This window comes from Rhyacophila brunnea, unplaced genomic scaffold (assembly GCF_057557595.1).
Source record: "Rhyacophila brunnea isolate RB1 unplaced genomic scaffold, BYU_Rbru_1.0 scaffold_18, whole genome shotgun sequence".
In the NCBI taxonomy this organism is placed as follows: Eukaryota; Metazoa; Arthropoda; class Insecta; order Trichoptera; family Rhyacophilidae; genus Rhyacophila; species Rhyacophila brunnea.
Window position 1 is genome coordinate 14688381 of NW_028232837.1, and position 13927 is coordinate 14702307.

General features: G+C 31.0%; 1 protein-coding gene across 3 annotated transcripts in view; it reads left to right on the plus strand.

Annotated features, from left to right (window-relative positions):
* Nucleotides 1-746: 746 nt before the first annotated feature.
* cmpy (crimpy) overlaps nt 747-13927 on the plus strand; it is a 513475-nt gene continuing 500294 nt past the window's right edge. For 2 of the 3 annotated variants that reach the window (XM_085945190.1, XM_085945189.1), the window contains exon 1: nt 747-1110. The gene's annotated coding sequence lies outside the window, so the exon portion shown is untranslated. The remainder of the gene's footprint in view (nt 1111-13927) is intronic. The other variant, XM_085945191.1, reaches the window with a different exon arrangement.

The following is a 13927-nucleotide window of genomic DNA, read 5'->3' on the forward strand; positions in this document are numbered from 1 at the left end:
TCTCAAAAGATTACACCATTAATAGGCAGTAGTTACATAATTCTACATGCTACTCGTAGTTTCAACTGTCTGATATTATAATTTATACTTGCAGGTTACATTCTCTCAGAAACATCTGTATACACAAAAAAGTTTTGATAATTGTCTAAGCTATAAACATCTGAAGATTAATCATTTAGTGCTAGCACCGCTACTGGCGCGTTTGGAGTCGGTGGCCATTAGATATAATTAACGTGTTATTTAAATGTGGTAATTAAAAGGTTATTAAAAGGTAAGCATGGTAATTGATAATTTTGATTTCTTAATGAGCCTTCGTCTTTGACTAGCACAGAGCAGACATTGCTGCAACGTGATTTATATCTTTATTGTTGTTCTCGAATTATATATTATATAACTATAGGTATGTAATATTTGTTTTTTTAGGATTCTAACTCGTTGTATAATTATATATAATATATTACTTTGGCCTGTTTAACACTCAGTAGTTAACTTTGTAAATGCTTTAACGAGAAAATTGTATAGTACGTATTTGTTTGAGTTTAACGATATAATATATTTAATTATTAATATAAACACAAATATCATTCATGTTATTAATTTCAACTTGAAAATGTATTGTTATATTTCTTGATACTTTGTAAATTACTGTCAGAACTCAAACGGACCACAAGAGGGAGTCAGTTAGTTGGAGTATATACCCTCGTTTGCCGTCGAATTTTCTCAGTAAACCTCCGGCCTCCGAACGGGAAGCACGTGCTCGAGCGTTCGCGGATCCGCACAGAGAAAACGAACTCGCAATGAGAGCCTGTATAAAAATTTCTCGTACGGTTTTTTGACGTTAATCCAATTTCTAAAATTTCAAAGCCTGGATCTTTTCCCGTTGAATTGTGTTTTCCGCGCAGGTTTTCCTACTGCCACGTTTCAATTTCGCTTTCCTATTTGGTGAGACTTTTCTTTTTTTCCAAAGACGTTATGTTGATATACGTATGACTCTGTTGTAGCTCTGTAAATATCTGAGCAATTTATTTACAAGTGAGTTTTTTTTTATTTCTTCTTTACTTCGTGTGGTGGATTTTTTGATTCAAATTCATTGTATGTGAGACATTTCAGGTGAGTTGACTCATATCTTATGTAAACATAATATAATGACGTTATCATATTATATTGAATCATTCATCTTTTATCAATAATACATTATATAAATTTACCAATAAAATATTATACACATATATTATAGAGACATCAAATAATAGCAATATTTTTCAGTACTTTTGTCCATTTTTTGTATATTTTTATAACTGTGTTCTTTTATCAAATAAAAGAAAATTGCAAGTGTCATAAACTATAAATTAAAAAAAACAATCTAAGATTATTATTAATTATATTCATTTAATTTAAATTATGTAGAAACTTAATAAAACATTTCTATGTAATTTAAACAATGTTATTAAATTAATATGAATAAAATAATAATTGTACGTAAATCTATCAATATGTATAGCTATTTTAAGCAAACCCACATTATGTAAATAATTGATAGTATATTTTTTTCATTTGTCATTTTAATTTAAAAAATGCGAATTTCACTGTAAAAAGATTGATTTCAATTTACTGAGCACGTACGAATAAATATTGTAGAATTTGTGTATTTATTTAGATTCGCCGTTTACCTGTTTAAAAATATGCATAAATCAAAGATAAGTAGGTATATGACTTTAATAAATATTTTATAGAATTATTTCTACTTGTTTTATGAAGAAAATGTTCGGTCAATCTTTTTTTTGATTTTTTATACGTATACATGAATTATTTTTAAAATAATTGTAGGTACATTTTCTAGACCAATACAACTATATTTAATTAGAATAATGATATTCATGGAATGTGAATAAAAACATATTTTTATAATTTGGCTCTATAATTCTATGTGAATATTTGTCACATCTCAAAGATGTCTATTAACATATCGTCACTGTTCTGGCAGAAGACACTCATTCGAAAAAATGACATATTAAGCTAGTTATACCAAAATGTTCCTTATTTTAAACTTTACCGTCTGGAAACCTTCTTAATAAATAAACAGTCTTTATTTTAAAGTCATCCTTTTTATGATTACTTAATAAACTCACATGATAGACCATTTCAAACATTTTAATAACTTCAAAGTCAAATTACTCGAAACTAGTATTCTCCAGTTAGTGTATTTTGCCAGAACAGAGACGATATTTTGTGGTAATCATTGTCATTAATTATTCGCTTTACCGATTAGTTCCCATAAAAAAATAATTCTTATGTAATTTTTTTGGATGCAAAATAAAATTTATACCTGCAATTGAATATTTTTCTATTAATACATCTATCGTAGACGCATAGAGGGAAACGATGTTATTATGGTTTAAAAATAATGAAGATTAATCTGAAGAAAAATAAAATTTGAGCAAAGAAAAAAAAGCTTATCTTTATTGATAGCGTATTTTAGATTTATTAATAGTGACATATTACTCTATGTTTCACCGAAAATATTATGATCGTAATTATACGCATTAATTCAATGAGTAGTCAATTTTCGATTAAAATATTTTTTGCGCATGAACATAGAAATTTACAAAAAAATGAGCAAAACTCAAGTCTCTTGACTGTCTTGGAATGTGGTAATCTTTGATATATTTTTTATTTCACAGAATTCTACAGAATAATAATTATTATATATACAGCATTAAATAATTCACATTTTATTTTTCTATGTGTATTTGGAGTTAATAGGTTGAGCAAGTGGTTAAAATCAATTTATCGTAAAAACAAAAATCTGTAACAGAATCTCTACTTTATGGAGGTCCAATTATAAACCTTTTAAGATGGTGATGTAAGTGTGTATCTATGTACGAGTATTATTTACATAATAAACTTAAAACATTTTATTATTCGGAACATTATTTCAACTATCTATATTATAAGACTTTGACAAAAAGTCTATGTTCTAGGGATGGTTAACTTATGACAACATGCATATCACTGACTATTGTTGTGTGATAAGTAAGTATGCAAAGTTTTAATTTTGTATGCAACATTTTTACAGATATTTATACTGTATTTGTCTAAAATCTACTGATTTTAAAAATAATACAATATCTGCCATCACTGACTTATTTTATTGACATTTTAACAGATTATGCTATACTTTGAAATATATTTTTATCGATATATCCTTAGCAATAATATTATTATATTATGTCTTTAAAATAATAATAATAAAAAAAATTGCAGAACGTTAATTTGACTTCATTACCGGGTAAATTTAAATCAATGATAAAATTAGCAAACCACTATTTTCTAAGACCCCACGATGGCCGCGCGACTTCAGCGTCAGCCTATAACGTCGTGGGTCTTAGGTTCGAATCGTGGGTCTGGCAATTACACATATTGTTTTTAGGTTGAGCAAGTGGCTGGCATCCATTTCACGTTAAAACTAAATCCGTTAATACAAACCTGCACTCTGTGGAGGCCCATATTATGATCCTTTAAATCGGACATGACCAAAAAAAAATTATAAGCTCTGGGTTAATGGCTATAAATAACTATTTTCTTCAATAAATTATTTATAATTCAAAGTGAAATATTGCATTCGTAATCATTTTACTGAACCATTCGTAGAATTTTCTTATAGATCGCAAATAAATAAAAGTACGTAAGCTTAAAAAATATTGTGTTTATTATTTTTTTAAGCTGATACGTAATTATTTATTCAATGTGTTTGGGTAAAATTTGATACTATTGTAGAAGAAGGTTTACAATATTTGATTTAATATTATATCATAATTAATTTCATTAATTATTAACATCGTTTAAAATCGTAAAATCATAATTTATTCTACTATAATTATCTTATAAAGTGTTTTGAGAAAATAATACATGGGTGAATATGTTTTCATGAAAATACTTGTATGCTTTTACCGTCTCACCTTCAGAAGAGATAATAAGTGAGCACTTAAGAACCGATTCTCTGTACAAATAAATGGTAATTATGAAGTTAAAATACTAAAACTTAAATTGGGGAAGGTTAAAAAAATATTTTCAAAGAAATTATTATAAATTAGATATAAAATACTTTTTTTTAATTTTTTACAGTAAGTATTTTGAAAATATCGTCATCCACAATGGCATTGTTGATAGAGCGACCGTAATGATTGTATACATACGCAACGGTTTGAATCTTCGTAGGGTTTAAAAAAATTCAAACTGTTATTTATTTTTAATATACATCTTTATGTCTCGTTAGTGCGTGGTATTCTTGAATATGGGTCTATTATCTGCACATTTATTCTATACACAAGGCTTCTATCAGCGGTTATCTGCGGCTATCGAGGGTAGTTTATCATATTTATACACTGAGGTATTATAATTGTTGCAATAAGTCAGCCGTCTTAACTGTCAAAACTGTCTATCTCACTCTAAAAGTTAATACAGTCAAGAGAGGTGCTGTAGCTGTGCTACATAGCACTTTTTGACAGTTCAGACGATTAATTTATTGTAAAAATTAATATCCTCAATCCATAAATATGATAAAATACGCCGATAGCGTCCTTATGAAGTTTTATACAAGCTTATTTTAAAGCGCGTCCAGAAAAAAATCTTCGATGTCTTTATTTTTTAAGACGTCATTAATATTATTTTCCTTTCGTAAATTCATCAAACGATTATTTTCCGACTGGTTTTCTACAAGGTATGTTTGCTTTTCACTTTCTTGACTCTCGTAGGTCACTTCTACTCTTGAGAAATTTTTGCTTGTTATCACGAGGGATGGTTTCTAATCCTAGTGTCCTAAAGAATTTGAATTTATATGCAGATGTCGATTACCTACATGCTCGCAGATATGACTTATTCTGAGTCAGAACTGTTTCTTAGTATCAAGCCTAACATGCACCATTAACGAAGGGTGCAAGACTAGTCAATGCGCTCCCCAAACACATATACATCTTGATGTGCTATGTATTTTTTTATGAAATTGTATTTTATTGTATAACATTGTTTATGTTTTTATATTTTTTTTCTTCTCTCTTGTGAGGGTAATAATATTTGTCATAAATATTAAACAAGTAAAGTTTTTAAATAAATAAATGTATATAATCTACTGCAAGGCTATAAAGAGTTGATGAATGATACAAAAATAATATTATTCCTTGAAAAAATATGTATGATATTATACATCCAATCTGTGGAGGCTATATGCTTTGCTAATGAGTGGATATGGTAATTTACAAGTGGAAACATAGATCGGTTGAAAACGAAGAAACTTTTAGTATGATAATATTTACACATACTGACAGGGTTGTGTGACTAAGTTGTTCATTATGAATTCACCATGACGTGGATCATTTACGAGTCTCAGAATATAATATTATTATTCCTATATAGAAACATTATATATATTTACTAGCTGACCCGTCAAACGTTGTTCTGCCATATAAATTATTTCTAGTGAATATTTTGGTTGTTAAATAAAAAATAACGAATGTATCGTTAGTGTGTGGGGATGGGATCTATGACAGAAAGAGGAATAGAGCGCTGTAGAGGATGACTGTCGATAATAACAAAAAAACATCAACCATTCATTTTCTCAATTCAAAATGAGTAATGATGTTCATAATGAATGAATTATCTGTGACAGGATCTCGTTGTTTAATGTTTATGCAATATCCGTCTTGTCCCTTCCAGAAAATTAGCGGATATTGGAGAGCGTCCTATGAACGGTGTGTGTCAGCGATGAACTCCAGATTATTGTTTCTTCTTCGAATCACGATTTCTCGCGTCGATGTGCGGTCGCCAACCATGATTCCAGCAATGTCGTCAACAACAGTCGCATTGAATCGACGCACGTGCTCTCCAGCTGGTGTTTTATCAGGATTGATGACAATAGCGTGATTGTCACTTTGCAATTCGTGCATGTGTGCTTTGAAGAATTTCAATAATTCATTGTGCTCATTCAACAGGGCGTCTAGTTCGCCGACGATGCGCCTGGCATTAGGCGAATTGAGGCTATTGTAGCCGCAACGTGCATCCACATGATTGATGTCTTCACCATGAAGTAGATTTGTAAAAATGTATGTGGTTCGTTTGGCATTGGCAGCAATGAGCCAACTTTGTGGTATACTTGGCATTTGATTTTGAACGTAGAATGGAATTGTTGGCCATTTGCCGCAGTATTGTGAGCTATTTCTGTTGCTCCGGACGGAGTCATTTGAAAGCATGAATTGAATGTGCGAATAGATCTCAGGAACAGGTTTGAATCTGGAACCGTGCCGATGGGCAAGCCGTTCAATGGTTCTGGTGGTATCTCAATTTCTGGTAGTTGCACTTTTCCTGATGCGCAACACATCCCGGCTGACTCATGTTTGAATTTGAGCGCGTGACAATGGGGATATTCTTTGTCCATAGCACCAATCAGCACTTTCGGATGAGCGAAATATTCAATATCTGGCTCGTACTCGAATGCAAGACGAAGGAACGAAGTGGATTTAAATGTTCAATGTACTTGTTGGCGTTGTCGGTCTTTTGCTCTGCGTGTGTTAACTACGAACCGGCGCGCTTGGCTCCGTTACAATTGTCGTTGTTGATTTCGTTCAGCTCGTGCCTCTTGTGATTGAGATGCATGCAATTGCGACATGCTTACACGCACGTTTTCGTTATCTCTTTGGATTTGTTCTTCTGTTCTTTCTGCTCTACTATTTTGCATGTTTGTTGCTTTATTCGTTCGACGGCCCAAATGCCCCCCTTGCGTCTTGCTGGCATTGTGCACTATAATACACGCACATAAAAATAGATAAATTAAAATAAATCGTACAAAATTTTGCACGCACTGCGTTGTGATATGCCGAATGAAATGTCAAAATGACGCGACGCTTCTCTTGAATTCTTCTCGGACGTAGCGCCATCTGCCATTCAACAACATAAATAATTTCGTTCTGTTTGAAATACGAACGACGGTTAAATTTGTTCATACAAAAATAATAAAATCGCGATTAAAAAATGGGAGGGTGGGGGTAGGAGGGTAAAAATTTGGGGTAATAGGTATTTTTTATGCCAAATAATAAAAAAAATACAAAAAAAAAATTGTCAAAAAAATAAAAGAAAATTTTTCTGGATAGAGATACCCTAATCACCTAGCGGTATGAAATATACTTGTTGACCTATTCTCATACCTAAAAAATTTACATAAAAAAAATCATAAAAATCGGTCGAGCCATTTCGGAGGAGTTCGACCACAAACATCGTGACACGAGATTTTTATATATATAGAGATTAAACTCAATTTGAGTTTTTTTTATATAATATCTAAGGTATCTTTAATAAGTAGGATAAACATTTTTTCAACACCAACATAACATCAACACCATTATTTTTACAACGTTTTTCTTAGCTCGTATTCTTATTTGTCCCGTAGTTCTTTGTCCGGTAAAAATCTTGCAATCGATTTTTAACTAACGTCCCGACTAGCTAGACATTTGAAACTTTTAGAATATATCAGAACACGATGCCAATACATTTTTTAGCCATCTTTAAATAGAATTGAATTCATTTTCACTTAATTCTGTTTTAATTTAATTAATATGAAAAGTTATTTCGAAACCATTTCTGGTTTGTAGGGGTCTAGGGTCCTAGCAACTAAATTATTAATATATGCGTGCGTTCCTATGGAAATCAATATGACATGTCAAGTACAAATTTTTTTGATCGTTTAAGTTAGTCAAGTCAAGTTTATATGGTTCAACAGATAATTTAAAAACGTTGTATATAACAAGTTTTTTTTATCTTGTAATTAGTTGTTTATTCTACTCTTCGTTAAAAGGTCCAGTACCGACGTTTCCCTATATATTATAATAATTATAAAAAGATGTACGAATATTAAAAAAAAAAAATGATGACACCCTAAGTGTCCCTGAAAAGCATTAGTAGCATAAATTACAACTCATTTTGACGGTACTCAGATAACTTCAGCTTAGTACTGTTTTAAATTCTAAGAGTGTTACAAGATATATTTTTTTATTGTATTGCTTAAACCAGTTTTTTCAACCTTTTTAAAATAGCGGCAGGATTTACTAATTGTCAAATTCCTCCGCCATCTCAACCATCAATATGATACTAATTAAACAAAACACTTCTTATAATGAATGAACTGCACCTAACGATAATTATAATGGTTTCGTCCAGCACATTTATTATATTCAGAGATTTGGATCTCCTTATTGCGCTTAGTTTCATATTTACCAATCGTTGTCATTATGGATTGCAATACCGAATTAAAATATTTGTGAAAAAATACGTAAAAAAAAAACACTACCTATCTCCCAATATATAGTGGTTACTAATGACTATACAAATGAATGGTACTTTACTATAATTTCAGATACCTACTCTTATCTAAAAATACACCTGACAACTTCTAAAACCCGCATCGCATAAGCTGTCAAATAATTATACTCCTGTTAAATATTTATGTTAATTAATACATTGTCAACTTTCAATATGTACCGAATATATCGAATGTATTATCTTAATTTTAATACCGGTATTTAAAAATATTTTGATTTTAAAATACCGGTATTGCAATCGGATCTCCGACGATAGCCGCGTGGCTTAAGTACCGTTCTATAGTGTCGAGGGTCCCAGGTTCAAATCCTGGGTCTGGCAAGTACAGATATTGTTTTTCAATTTGTGTATGAGTCAGAGTATGGACCTAATAGGTTGAGCAAGTGGCTGACATCCATTTCTCGTAAAAATAAAATCTGTTAATACATACCTCCACTCTGTGGTGGCCCATATGACCATATTAGGGTCGGACATGGTAGAAAGAAAAGAAAAGAATTGCAATCTATAGTTGATATGGGTGTAAATTGTTAGGTTTAATGTTAGATTCAGTTATGATTGTAGTTATATGTGGGGATATGAATCTCGACTGTGTAAACATATGGGATAAAGTTTTCTTAAACATGTGTTCAATATTTATATATATATATTAAATTTTGTCACAAACGTAATGCACATTAAATATTGGTAATATTTGAAGGCATACAGGCGGCTTGGTATTTCTTGCGTTTAATAGATTGTCCTTTATTAAGTCATATACCATAACTGCAATCTAAATCTTGGTTTATGTGAAAATGGCGTTTGTATTTATATCGAATCAATCTGTTCTGTAGTGTAGATTAAATGGTAAACAAATAACCCTTAAAAATAAATCTCCGTAATATTATATATCTTCTAGTATATTGAATAAATGTGCTTCCTAGGACTGGATTTAAAAAAAGTATTACAAAGACATGTATTATTTATATTATGCATGATACAAACTTGGAAAGGTTAACGTGGGGGTTTTTGTTTTCCGAACAGCGGTGGGTAAGGTCCTAATTGGGTAAAAGTATTATGCGTTTACTTCCCTAACACCTCAATCCAAGTGAAAACAGTGGCGGACATGGATACCCTCAAATAAAAATATTTGCATATAGGTATATAACATACATAAGAAAGATACAATATAATATTGGGAGTACGGTGCATCTATAGGTACTATAATGAATTTAAGCCGAGTTTTAGTAAGCTATTTTTTAATTTTCGAGACTTTTACGGTTGCTTGATATCGTAATAGATTGTTGGGTAGTCACTGCGTATTATTACAACGTTTTTATTAGGTCATATTATTATTTTTCCGGTGGTTGTTTGTCCGGTATAAATCTTGCAATCGATTTTTAACTAACTTCCCGACTAGCTAGACATTTGAAACTTGAAGCCATTTTTAAGTAGAATTCATTTCATTATCAGTTAATTCTCTTTTGTATAAAAAGTTATTTCGGAAGAAATCCGTAAAAAGTAAAACTATTATTGGTTGCTAAGTCGGTCCTAGCAACTAAATTATTAATATACGTTACTATGGAAATCAATATAAAATTTCAGTAATATTTTTATCAAGTACAAATTTTTTTGATCGTTTAAGCTAGTCAAGTTTATATGTTTCAACAGAAAATTTAAAAACGTTGTATATAAAAAGGTCTTTTATCTTGTAATTATTCTTTCTTCATTCATCAACAATTAGATCTCGTTGCTCAAGAGGCAATTATTATTATATTGAAGTTTACTGAACATAATACATTTAAAAACACTTCTGAGAAAATATATAATAACCAATTTTAGTTTTGAAAAAAGTAAGACACCCAGCAGGAATCGAACCTGTAAACCTTAAAATTTTGTCGCAATTAAGTATGACGCCTATATCATAGAAATCTATGTGCATAGGCATGAAACCGAGAGATGCAGATTTGATTCCTGCTAGGTATCTTACTTAAAAAAAAGATTTTTTCTATTGGCTATAAATATTTTCTCAGAAGTATTTTCAAAATTATGTATGTTCAATAATTAGAATGTTACGTTCTTAAATCTTGTGAATTATTCGTTGAATAAAAAAAATAGTTATTTAAAGTTTACTGTACATGATCTATTTTTTTGTCAATAAATAATTCACAATATTTATGAATGTAACATTCTTTATTGAACACACATAATTTGATAAACATAACTGTCAGGTTTTTTTTTGAAAAATAAGTATAGGTACTCGTACCTTGTAGTACTCCAGGCAGCATACATCGGATTCACCAAAAGCAACAATGTGTACAATACTAATAACGATAAAATTTTCTAAGAACAAAGCATCCGAGGAGTTTTTGTGAGCTACAATATTATGTAGGTATTCATTTTTTCAATTTCGTTGTTCATGCAGACTTGGTCACTCAATTAACCATAAAATGTCCTGACATGTACTTTATCACGGTCATCAGTCTGTTAAGAACTTTCCGAGACTAGCTCCATGGATACATGGTCTGCTAGTCTTAACCATTATACGAGATACTAGGAGATTAGATTAGATTTTTACGTTGACAGTCACGTCGGGGTCACTATTTTGAAATGTTGGTTGTGAATCTGTGGAGATTCTGCACCGCCACATTTAATTTATTAATTGGGATATGACAAGTATTAATCGTGATTGGTTACATACATTTATGGGAAAGTATATAACTGGTTAGTTGTAGTATTGAGAAATATTATAATTAAAGTTGATTCTGAAATAACTGATTAATTAAATTCTATGTTATTTCTTTCGACCATGTCCGATCCTAGTAGGATCATATGGGCCTCCACAGAGTAGATGTTTGTATTGACAGATTCTGTTTTTTACGAGATATGGATGTCAGCCACTTGCTCAACCTATTAGGTCCATACCCTGACACACACAAATTGAAAAACAATATGTGTACTTGGCAGACCCAGGATTCAAACCTGGGACCCATGGCGTTATAGTCCAACGCTTAAGCCGCACGGCCACCGTTATTTTATTACAATGTTGTAAATGTAAATATGACATTTGACACATGTCATGTTGTCGAAGCAAACGTTTGTACTTAGAGAAAGATAATATTTACTAGTTGTATGTTAATTATTATACTTATATTATATTATATTGTACGCTCTATGAATGATTCTGTATACCAGATCTTTACAGGTATTCAGTCAAAGGTTTAATTTTTGCCATAAAGCAGGCATATCGGTCGATAGTTTTGGCCTTTGAATTTTGATCAATTGCACCATGGGTTAATACGAATTGAGTCATTAAAATGTTAAAAGCGTCTAAATTCAGTTGTAATATAATACGATTTCTTTAACATTTTGATAAAGATGTATTAACTATGTTTATGTAAAAGTAATTTTAAAATTAATGATGATTACTTGACTTGTATTGCATCACTCACTACTTACCAAATAAGTGACGTGTAAGGCCCGTTTCAGACGGGACACCGGTGTCGCGCTCGATATAATATAGAAGGCTTTTGTATTTGAATAAACGGGCCTTTGTATTATGTCCATGAACGCCCCAGAGCTAATGAGTCAACGCATAATTTCGCGTTATAAATTAGAACATAAAACTGGCTGCGGTAATAAAAACAAGTGTACCAGCGGCTTGATAATGTAGCGGCCGACGGAAAAGAGTACCGGACAAGCTTTGACTCATTAGCTCTGGGGCTTAGACGTTCATAAACATAATACAAAGGCCCATTTATTCGAATACAAAGGCCTCCTTATTATATACGAGCGCAACACCGGTGTCCCGTCTGAAACGGGCCTAAGATATGTAAATCCCTGTGCTTCACACTGATGCAGAGTTATTCTCTTACCGTCCCACAATAGGCTCTTTTAACAGTTGGAAAATAGTTTGACGATGAGTCTTATCCAAAATAAAAAATTGAGTATTTCTTTGTCCTCGTGAAATACTGTGTTATAAAATTTGTAGAATACCTCAGTGTCTTTATCCAAATATAATACCGATTATAGCTTACTTGAAGTTGGATATGCCTGCCGTAAAGTGCCTAATGGATGTGAGCATTATGTTTCTATTTATGATGAACATTGCTGGCATTCATTTATAATCTTAATGTTAATTACTAAGTGCGCCCTTTAATTCTGCATGTTACACAAGGTTGTTGTTTTTACGCACGAACAACGGAAATGAAAGCCTTAATAATTAAAAATTCAAAGTATTAGGAACAAAGAGTATAAACCACACCATTACAATATATACGTAAAACAGACGAAAATGGTAATTTCAGTACATTTTGTTTGTTGGTTTGGGATATAAGTGTAATTAATAATTTAGAACCAAGGGTTGTTGTATAATTGGTTTGACATTTATTTCATTAAATTATTCAAGATTATTGGTATAATATAATACTGAAATGCAAATAATATATTATATTACCTACTACTGCCAAATTTTCTTATTGAAACAGGTTACATATTATCAAAGCCATATTGACTAGGTACATATTTATTTAATTACTATGTATAAACCCAATTATTCAAGGATATGCTATTATAGTCATCCAAATGGCCAAAATAAATTGTACAATTCTTCTATAAATATTTTTCATGGTTTGCAAATTATTTCTTATTATTATTCCTACCACCAAAATATAATAAGGTACTAACGAACAATTTAATAAATATCTATGATCGAATATGACACTTTTCCATCTGTCACCGATTTCAAAATAATATTTTAAAAATTGGAACTGCACATTCGAATTTCTGGAATAATTTTTGGAAAAAATACATTACGGTGAATCTTAAATTAAATATTTTTTTCGAAGCTAATGATTTATTGACTGAAGTATTAAATCATTCATACGTTCACTTGTATGGCGGCAAGGTGTATGCGACAGAATTGAGATATTCGCTGAAATAATACCACAAGCATTAAATTAAGTCTTGAATAATTAAAAATTGAATAACGATTTGGATTACTTATAATTTCGATTTTAAATAAAAAGCTGATTGCTATTTCTTGACGGAATTTAAACGTAGTTTAATTATCATAAATTATCTGAAAGATGATTTGGATTTGTAAACTTATTGGTTAATAACCATGACCATTTCCGATCCTAATAGGATCATATGGGCCTCCACAGAGTAAAGGTTTATATTAACAGATTTTGTTTTTTTACGAGAAATGGGTATCAGCCACTTCTTCAACCTATTAGGTCCATACCCTGACTTACACACAAATTGAAAAAATAATATGTCTACTTGCCAGACCCAGGATTCGAACCTGGGACCCGCGGCAACACTCAGATATAAATGTTTAGATTTTTTTTCTAATTTTATTATTGGTATATATTTGAGGCTTTTAAAATTTGTATATAAAATTAATCACACCTTAAATATGGAATATAATATTAAATGGTTTTGTAACATACATATAACTTATTTCACGGTGAAATGCTTCACAAACAACGCGTCATTTTTTAATCTCAATGCTATATGGTCACATGTTTCCAACAGCTCACGATGAGCTGTGATACGGCGAATAGCATACGTAAAATTTTGCAAT